A 9,251-nucleotide genomic window follows, 5' to 3' on the forward strand; every position below is an offset into this window, starting at 1 on the left:
TTCAGATCCATCTCTAAAATGAGACTGTCATTCACCTCAATTGCTCCAGCTCTCAAATATTGTTTAAAAGATTTCAATAATCTCTTCCTTGGTTGCCACACTCATGCAGCCACCTCCCACTGTGCAGGGAGACCTCAGCTAAAGCAAAGACAACACACCCATCTCCTGCCAGGAAAACACCTTACAGATCTCCAATGATTCTGTGACAGAATTCTGTGTCCTGTTCTGGCCCATGCATGTGCCCTGACCCATGGCCTTCTGCCCACCACATCTCCTCCCATACTCCTCAAGGGCTCCTTTTGCTCCTGCCACCCCAGATGACTCCCTGTTTTCTGGATGTGCTAGGATCCATCAGAGCCCCATGCTTCTGGGGCAGATGATTTCTCTCAAAGACGCCCTGGCTTTCCACCTGGCAAACTCCTACTTAACCTTCAAGTGCCACTATGAATGCCCCCTCTATGGGTGTGGTGGGGGGCTTCTCCCCATGTACCCCAGGAAGTTAACCGTGGCATTGCCTGTGTTCCCACAGCACATTTAGCATCTGCAGTTCTTCTTTCACATGTGGTTTGTGTGCTCCCCACCCCCAGTTAAGCAGGAGCTCCCATGAGACATGAAGGTGTGCTATTCCTAGGTGGGTATGGATACTAACACTGGCAGAACCCCCTACTGCATGTTAGCTTCATCATGATCTCACACAAAGTACATGAACTTTAAGCCAGGCAACTCCTCAGTTTAAATCATAAATCCTATCATTGTCTAGAAGCTTAGCTGTGGAACCTTGTGCTTCCTCGTCTGTAAACAACCAGCTTATGAGGAGGCAGGAGGGAGAACTAAGGAAGAATGAGATGATACATGAACACTGACTGGAGACATCCAGGTATGCATATATCAACATGAACAATGATAAGACGGCTCTGACAGCCACTCTGTGCTGGGCATGTGGTCATGAACTGTCCATCATTACCAAGTGGTAACAGAGGCCCATAGAGGCCATGGGAGCTGACCAATGCCACGGGGCAAGTGCCAAGATGCAACCCCCCTGGGGATCTAACTATACACTCCAAACATCACTTCACTTACCTAAGTACCTGATATGTCATTTAATCCTTATCAAAATCCCTTTGACTTTCCTCACTTTGTGGATGAAAAAAAACTGAGCCTCAAATAAATAATTTGCCCCAAATCATATAGTTACAAGGTAAACAAGCTAGGACTCAAACTCAAGTGTGTTTAAACTCAAAACACTTCAGTCAAAATCCCATGGGCATTTTATAAAAGGTGCAAACATACTTTAAAATGGAAAACTGACAGGAAAATGGAAAACTCAGGAAAAGTATGTCTGTGGCAGTGATTCAATACAAAGCCAGGTTCCCCCTGGTCAAGATGATCAGGAAAACTTCCTGGAAGGATTTTAAAAGTATTTAAAAACAAAACTGGACACTAAAGAAATGAAAATTATTACTGGAAACCAAAACTAATGGCTTGAGAGCACTCAGGACAAGGCTGAAGTCAGCAGACCGGGGACAGAGAATTGTGGGGCACTCGGGGAACGAGGGACAGTCACAATGGGGAGAAGAGAAGGCAGGGGTGTGCACCATGTGAGCAGCACAGGGGACCTCAGCAAAACAGAGCAGACCCGGTCCTGGTGAGAATGAGCTATGATAATAAGCAGGTGGGAGGTGTGAAGGCTGATCCAGGCTCTTGCCCAAAGCAGGTGGTGGCAGTCCTTGGCTCAGAGGCAGGCTTCCCGAGAGCTGAGGGGCACAGGTGGGGGCCACAGGGCCCCAGTGCAGAGACAGATGAAAGGAAGCCACAGTCATGCCTTCAAGAAGGAAGGAACACGTGACATTTTTCAAAGGAGTCTGATTTCAGATAAGCTGAATCTCAGATGTCAGTGGAACATGGAGGTCAAGGCTTTCAGCAGGCAGACATGCACAATCAGAGCCTGCAGATGTGATGGGAGGTGGGCACTTGCACGCAAGCCAGTGCATATGCACACGTGTGTGTAAAGACAAGGGGGTGGGGAAGAATTGTAAGGACTCTACTTTCTATCAATATATTTTAGCATCAGGAAGAAGAAAGGAGAAAAAAATCCTGTTTTATAGCAAGTGGGTGAAAGGGAGTTTCCAGGAAGTATTGTTTAAAATGGCCTGAGATCCAGCTAGAAGTAAGGAAAATGAATTCTCAAAATTAAGGGAATAGTTATCATTTCAGAAATATCTGAAATATGTTGATGGGCTTGGAAATTGGATAATAAAGGAAAAAATACTGGTAGAAAAGTAGAAGCAAGTTTTCCGGACGTCTTGTAAAAAGAAAAAATTCAGTCCACATAAGATGAAATCAAGGAAGATCACATAAAACTATAGACTTCCCACTGAAATGAGAAGGAGTCCCAGCACAGAATGAGTGGGTTGGATGGTTTCTGAGAAGAAGGAAAGACATTTGAAACAGGGAAGGGCCAACAGCAGGTGGCAGGGGATTAAACGTGTGCTGAGCGGTCAAGAGTAAGCAAGCAGCTCAGAAAAGGCCTCCTGAAAGTTCTGTGGACTTCCTGCAAAAACTGCTGACAGCTCTGAGGAGGAGAGTCAGAAACAACGAGCAGTAAGGGGGAAAATCCAGGAGGTCACACACTGAGAAATGCAAGCTCATCTCTGCACAGACCTGCTTAGTAGAGCAGTAAGGGTTCCAGAAACAGAATTTCCTAATTGGTATGTAGCACGACTTTGTTTCTATGGACGGGATCAGAGCCCGGGCCTCCAGCTCACAGAGGAAAAGACAGGCTAATGGGCCCTCATGCTGAGGTTCCCAGGGATATGACAGCAGGTAGAGGGAGGGGACAGCCTGGTAGGAAGGTGCTGTATGACACTACTGATGCACACACACACACACTCACTATGAAATTAAGGGAAACAATGAGAAGACCAAAAAACATAGAGATTTCAAAGAACTATCATCTGATTAAAAGAAACCAATTTTAAGTTCAGTTCAGTTGCTCAGTCATGTCCAACTCTCTGTGACCCCATGGACTGCAGCATGCCAGGCTTGCCGGTCCATCACCAACCCCCAGAGCTTGCTCAAACTCATGTCCATCAAGTCGGTGATGCCATCCAACCATCTCATGCTCTGTTGTCCCCTTCTCCTCCTGCCTTCAATCTTTCCCAGCATGAGAGTCTTTTCTAGTGAGTCAGTTTTTCACATCAGTTGGCCAAAATACTGGAGTTTCATCTTCAACATCAGCCCCTCCAGTGAACATTCAGGGCAGATTTCCTTTAGGATTGACTGGTTTGAATTCCCTGCAGTCCAAGGGACTCTCAAGAGTCTTCTCCAAAACCACAGTTAAAGAGCATCAATCCTTTGGTGCTCAACTTTCTTTATGATCCAACTCTCACATATATACATGACTACTGGAAAAACCATAGCTTTGACTAGACCGACCTTTGTTGGTCAACTAAAGTCTCTGCTTTTTAATATGTTGTCTAGGATGGTCATTGCTTTTCTTCCAAGAAGCAAGCATCTTTTGATTTCATGGATTCAGTCACTATCTGCAGTGATTTTAGACCCAAGAATATCAAGTCTGTCACTGTTTCCATTGTTGCCCCATCTATTTGCCATGAAGAGATGGGACCAGAGGCAATTAACTTTGTTTTCTGGATGTTGTTTTAAGCCATCTTTTTCTCTCTCCTCTTTCACTTTCATCAAGAGGCTCTTTAATTCCCCCTTTTTCTGCAATAAGGGTGGTCTCACCTAAATATCTGCCCACTTCAGTACTCTTGCCTGGAAAATCCCATGGATGGAGGAGCCTGGTAGGCTGCAGTCCATGGGGTTGTGAAGGGTCAGACATGACTGAGCAACTTCACTTTCACTTTTCACTTTCCTGCATTGGAGAAGGAAATGGCACCCCACTCCAGTGTTCTTGCCTGGAGAATTCCAGGGACGGCAGAGCCTGGTAGGCTGCCGTCTATGGGGTCACACAGAGTCCGACACGACTGAAGCGACTTAGCAGCAGCAGCACCTGCATATCTGATGTTATTAATATTTATCCATGCAATCTTGATTCTAGCTTGTGCTTCATCTGGCCTGGCATTTCACATGATGTACTCTACATATAAGTTAAATAAGCCGGGTGACAATATAGAACCTTGACGTACTCCTTCCCCAATTTGGAAACAGTCCATTGTTCCATGTCTGCTTGTAACTGCTGCTTCTTGACCTGCATACAGATTTCCCAGTAGGCAGGTAAGCTGGTTTTGTATTCTCATCTAAGAATTTTCCAGTTTGGATCATTGAAAAAGCAAGAGAGATCCAGAAAAACATCTATTTCTGCTACATTGACTATGCCAAAGCCTTTGACTGTGTGGATCACAAGAAACTGTGGAAAATTCTTCAAGAGATGGGAATACCAGACCACCTGACCTGCCTCTTGAGAAATCTGCATCCAGGTCAAGAAGCAACAGTTAGAACGGGACATGAACAACGGACTGGTTCCAAATTGCGAAAGGAGATTGTCAAGGATGTATATTGTCACTGTACTTATTTAACCTATATGCAGAGTACATCATGAGAAACGCTGGGCTGGATGAAGCACAAGCTGAATCAAGATTACTGGGAGAAATATCAATAACCTCAGATATGCAGATGACACCACCCTTATGGTAGAAAGTGAAGAAGACTAAAGAGCCTCTTGATGAAAGTGAAAGAGGAGACAGAAAAAGTTGGCTTAAAACTCAACATTCAGAAAACTAAGATCATGGCATCCAGTCTCATCACTTCACGGCAAACAGATGGGGAAACAGTAGGGAAAAAAAGCAGTGGCAGACTTTATTTTTGGGGGCTCCAAACTCACTGCAGATGGTGACTGCAGCCATGAAATTAAAAGATGCTTGCTCCTTGGAAGAAAATCTATGACCAACCTATTAAAAAGCAGAGACATTACTTTGCCAACAAAGGTCCGTCTAGTCAAAGCTATCATTTTTCTAGTAGTCATGTATGGATGTGAGAGTTATAAAGCTGAGTGCCAAAGAATTGATGCTTTTGAACTGTGGTGTTGGAGAAGACTCTTGAGAGTCCCTTGGACTGCAAGGAGATCCAACCAGTCCATCCTAAAGGAAATCAGTCCTGAGTATTCATTGGAAGGACTGATGTTGAAGCTGAAACTCCAATACTTTGGCCACCTGATGCAAAGAATCGACTCATTTGAAAAGACCCTGATGCTGGGAAAGATTTAAGGCAGGAGGAGAAGGGGATGACAGAGTATGAGATGGCTGGATGGCATCACCGACTCAATGGACATGAGTTTGACTAAACTCCGGGAGTTGGTGATGGACAGGGAGGCTGGCATGCTGCACTCCATGTGGTCGCAAAGAGTCGATACAACTGAGCGACTGAACTGGACTTGCATGAAACGTTCCCTTGGTATCTCTAATTTTCTTGGAGATCTCTCATCTTTCTCATTCTATTGTTTTCCTCTGTTTCTTAGTGTGGATCACTAGGAAGGCTTTCTTATCTCTCCTTGCTATTCTTTGGAAATCTGCATTCAGATGGATATATCTTTCTTTTACTCTATTGCCTTTCACAACTCTTCTTTTCTCAGCTTCTTGTAAACCCTCCTCAGACAACCATTTTGCCTTTTTGCATTTCTTTTTCTTGGGGATGGTCTTGATCACTGTCTCCTGTACAATGTCATGAACCTCCATGTATAGTTCTTCAGGAGCTCTATCAGATCTAATCCCTTGAATCTGTCACTTCTACTGTATAAATGTAAGGGATTTGATTTAGGTCATACCTGAATGGTCTAGTGGTTTTCCCTACTTTTTTCAATTTAAGTCTGAATTTGGCAATAAGGAGTTCATGATCTGAGCCACAGTCAACTCCTAGACTTTTCTTTGTTTTAGCTGACTGTATAGTGGGAAAGACTAGGGATCTCTTCAAGAAAATCAGAGATACCAAGGGAACATTTCCTGCAAAGATGGGCTCGATAAAGGACAGAAATGGTATGGACCTAACAGAAGCAGAAGATATTAAGAAGAGATGGCAAGAATACACAGAAGAACTGTACAAAAAAGATCTTCATGACCCAGATAATCACGATGGTGTGATCACTGACCTAGAGCCAGACATCCTGGAATGTGAAGTCAAGTGGGCCTTAGAAAGCATCACTACGAACAAAGCTAGTGGAGGTGATGGAATTCCAGTGGAGCTATTCCAAATCCTGAAAGATGATGCTGTGAAAGTGCTGCACTCAATATGCCAGCAAATTTGGAAAACTCAGCAGTGGCCACAGGACTGGAAACGGTCAGTTTTCATTCCAATCCCAAAGAAAGGCAATGCCAAAGAATGCTCAAACTACCACACAATTGCACTCATCTCACATGCTAGTAAAGTAATGCTCAAAATTCTCCAAGCCAGGCTTCAGCAATATGTGAACTGCGAACTTCCTGATGTTCAAGCTGATTTTAGAAAAAGCAGAGGAACCAGAGATCAAATTGCCAACATACACTGGATCATCAAAAAAGCAAGAGAGGTTCAGAAAAACATCTATTTCTGCTTTATTGACTACGCCAAAGCATTTGACTGTGTGGATCACAATAAACTGTGGAAAATTCTGACAGAGATGGGAATACCAGAACACCTGATCTGCCTCTTGAGAAATCTGTATGCAGGTCAGGAAGCAACAGTTAGAACTGGACATGGAACAACAGACTGGTTCCAAATAGGAAAAGGAGTTCATCAAGGCTGTATATTGTCACCCTGTCTATTTAATTTATATGCAGAGTACATCATGAGAAACGCTAGACTGGAAGAAACACAAGCTGGAATCAAGATTGCCGGGAGAAATATCCATAACCTCAGATATGCAGATGACACCACCCTTATGGCAGAAAGTGAAGAGGAACTCAAAAGCCTCTTGATCAAAGTGAAAGTGGAGAGTGAAAAAGTTGGCTTAAAGCTCAACATTCAGAAAACGAAGATCATGGCATCCGGTCCCACCACTTCATGGGAAATAGATGGGGAAACAGTGGAAACAGTGTCAGACTTTATTTTTCTGGGCTCCAAAATCACTACAGATGGTGACTGCAGCCATGAAGTTAAAAGATGCTTACTCCTTGGAAGGAAAGTTACGATCAACCTAGGTAGCATATTCAAAAGCAGAGACATTACTTTGCCAACAAAGGTCCATCTAGTCAAGGCTATGGTTTTTCCTGTGGTCACGTATGGATGTGAGAGTTGGACTGTGAAGAAGGCTGAGCGCCAAAGAATTGATGCTTTTGAACTGTGGTGTTGGAGAAGACTCTTGAGAGTCCCTTGGACTGCAAGGAGATCCAACCAGTCCATTCTGAAGGAGATCAGCCCTGGGATTTCTTGGGAAGGAATGATTCTAAAGCTGAAACTCCAGTACTTAGGCCACCTCATGCGAAGAGTTGACTCATTGGAAAAGACTCTGATGCTGGGAGGGATTGGGGGCAGGAGGAGAAGGGGACGACAGAGGATGAGATGGATGGATGGCATCACTGACTCAATGGACATAAGTCTCAGTGAACTCCGGGAGTTGGTGATGGACAGGGAGGCCTGGTGTGCTGCAATTCATGGGGTCGCAAAGAGTCGGACACAACTGAGCAACTGATCTGATAGAGCTTCTCCCGGAGAAGGCAATGGCACCCCACTCCAGTACTCTTGCCTGGAAAATCCCATGGATGGAAGAGCCTGGAAGGCTGAAGTCCATGAGGTTGCTGAGGGTCGGGCACGGCTGAGCGACTTCACTTTCACTTTCCTGCATTGGAGAAGGAAATGGCAACCCACTCCAGTGTTCTTGCCTGGAGAATCCCTTGGAGGGGGGAGCCTGGTGGGCTGCCATCTATGGGGCTGCATAGAGTCAGACATGACTGAAGTGACTTAGCAGCAGCATACAGCTTCTCCATCTTTGACTGCAAAGAATATAATCAATCTGATCTAAGTATTGACCATCTAGTAATGTCCATGTGTAGAGTCGTCTCTTGTGTTGTTGAAAGAGGGTATTTGCTGTGATCAGTGTGTTCTCTTGTCAAAACTGTTAACCTTTGCCCTCTTCAATTTGTACTCCAAGGCCAAAGTTGCCTGTTACTCCAGGTATCTCTTGACTTCCTACTTTTGCATTCTAGTCCCCTAGTTGACTCATTGGAAAAGACTCTGATGCTGGAAGGGATAGGGGGCAGGAGGAGAAGGGGATGACAGAGGATGAGATGGCTGGATGGTGTCCCTGACTCGATGGACGTGAGTCTGAGTGAACTCCGGGAGTTGGTGATGGACAGGGAGGCCTGGCGTGCTGCACTTCATGGGGTCACAAAGAGTCAGACACACTGAGCGACTGAACTGAACTGAACTGATGATGAAAAACACATTTTTTTTTTTTGGTGTTAGTTCTAGAAGGTCTTGTAGGTTATCAGAGAATTGTTCGGCTTCTTCAGCATTAGTGGTTGCAGCATAGACCTGGATTACTGTCATATTGTAAGATTTGCCTTGGAAATGAACACAGATCTTTCATTTTTGAGATTGCACCCAAGTACTACATTTTGGACTTTTTGTTGACTATGAGGGCTACTCCATTTCTTCCAAGTGATTCTTGCCTGGTGTAGTAGATATAATGGCCATCGGAATTAAATTAGCCCATTCCAGTCCATTTTAGTTTGATTCCTAAAATGTTGATGCTCATTCTTGCCATCTCCTGTTTGACCACTCCCAATTTAGCTTGATTCGTGGACCTAACATTCCACGTTCCTATGCAATTGTGTTCTTTAAAGCATTGGACTTTACTTCCATCACCAGTCACATCCACAACTGGGGCACTGTTTCCACTTTAGCTCAGCCTCTTCATTTTTTTGGAGCTATTTCTCCACTCTTCTCCAGTAGCATATTGGGCACCTACCGACTTGGGATGTTCATCTTTCAATGTCATATCTTTTTGTCTTTTCATACTGTTCATGGGGTTCTCAAGGCAAGAATACTGAAGTGGTTTGCCATTCCCTTCGCCAGTGGACCACATTTTGTCAGAACTCTCCACCATGACTTGTCCATCTTGGTGACCCTACATGACATGGCTCATAGTTTCCGCTTGGTTTAGACAAGGCTGTGATCCAAGTGATCAGTTAGTTTTCTGTAACTGTGGTTTCCATTATGCCTGCCCTCTGGTGGATAAGGATAAGAGGCTTGTAGAAGCTTCCTGATGGGATGGAATGGATGTGGGGTATCTGGGTCTTGGTCCCATGTTCAATAAATCT

The 9,251-nt window shown here is 44.5% G+C and overlaps 1 protein-coding gene across 7 annotated transcripts in view; it reads right to left on the reverse strand.

The window, feature by feature from the left end:
• Positions 1-9,251, reverse strand: part of FMN2 (formin 2) — a 337,046-nt gene that overhangs the window by 303,978 nt on the left and 23,817 nt on the right. The gene's annotated exons all lie outside the window — the stretch shown is intronic.

The sequence above is a fragment of the Bubalus bubalis genome, chromosome 4, assembly GCF_019923935.1.
Source record: "Bubalus bubalis isolate 160015118507 breed Murrah chromosome 4, NDDB_SH_1, whole genome shotgun sequence".
Taxonomy (NCBI): domain Eukaryota; kingdom Metazoa; phylum Chordata; class Mammalia; order Artiodactyla; family Bovidae; genus Bubalus; species Bubalus bubalis.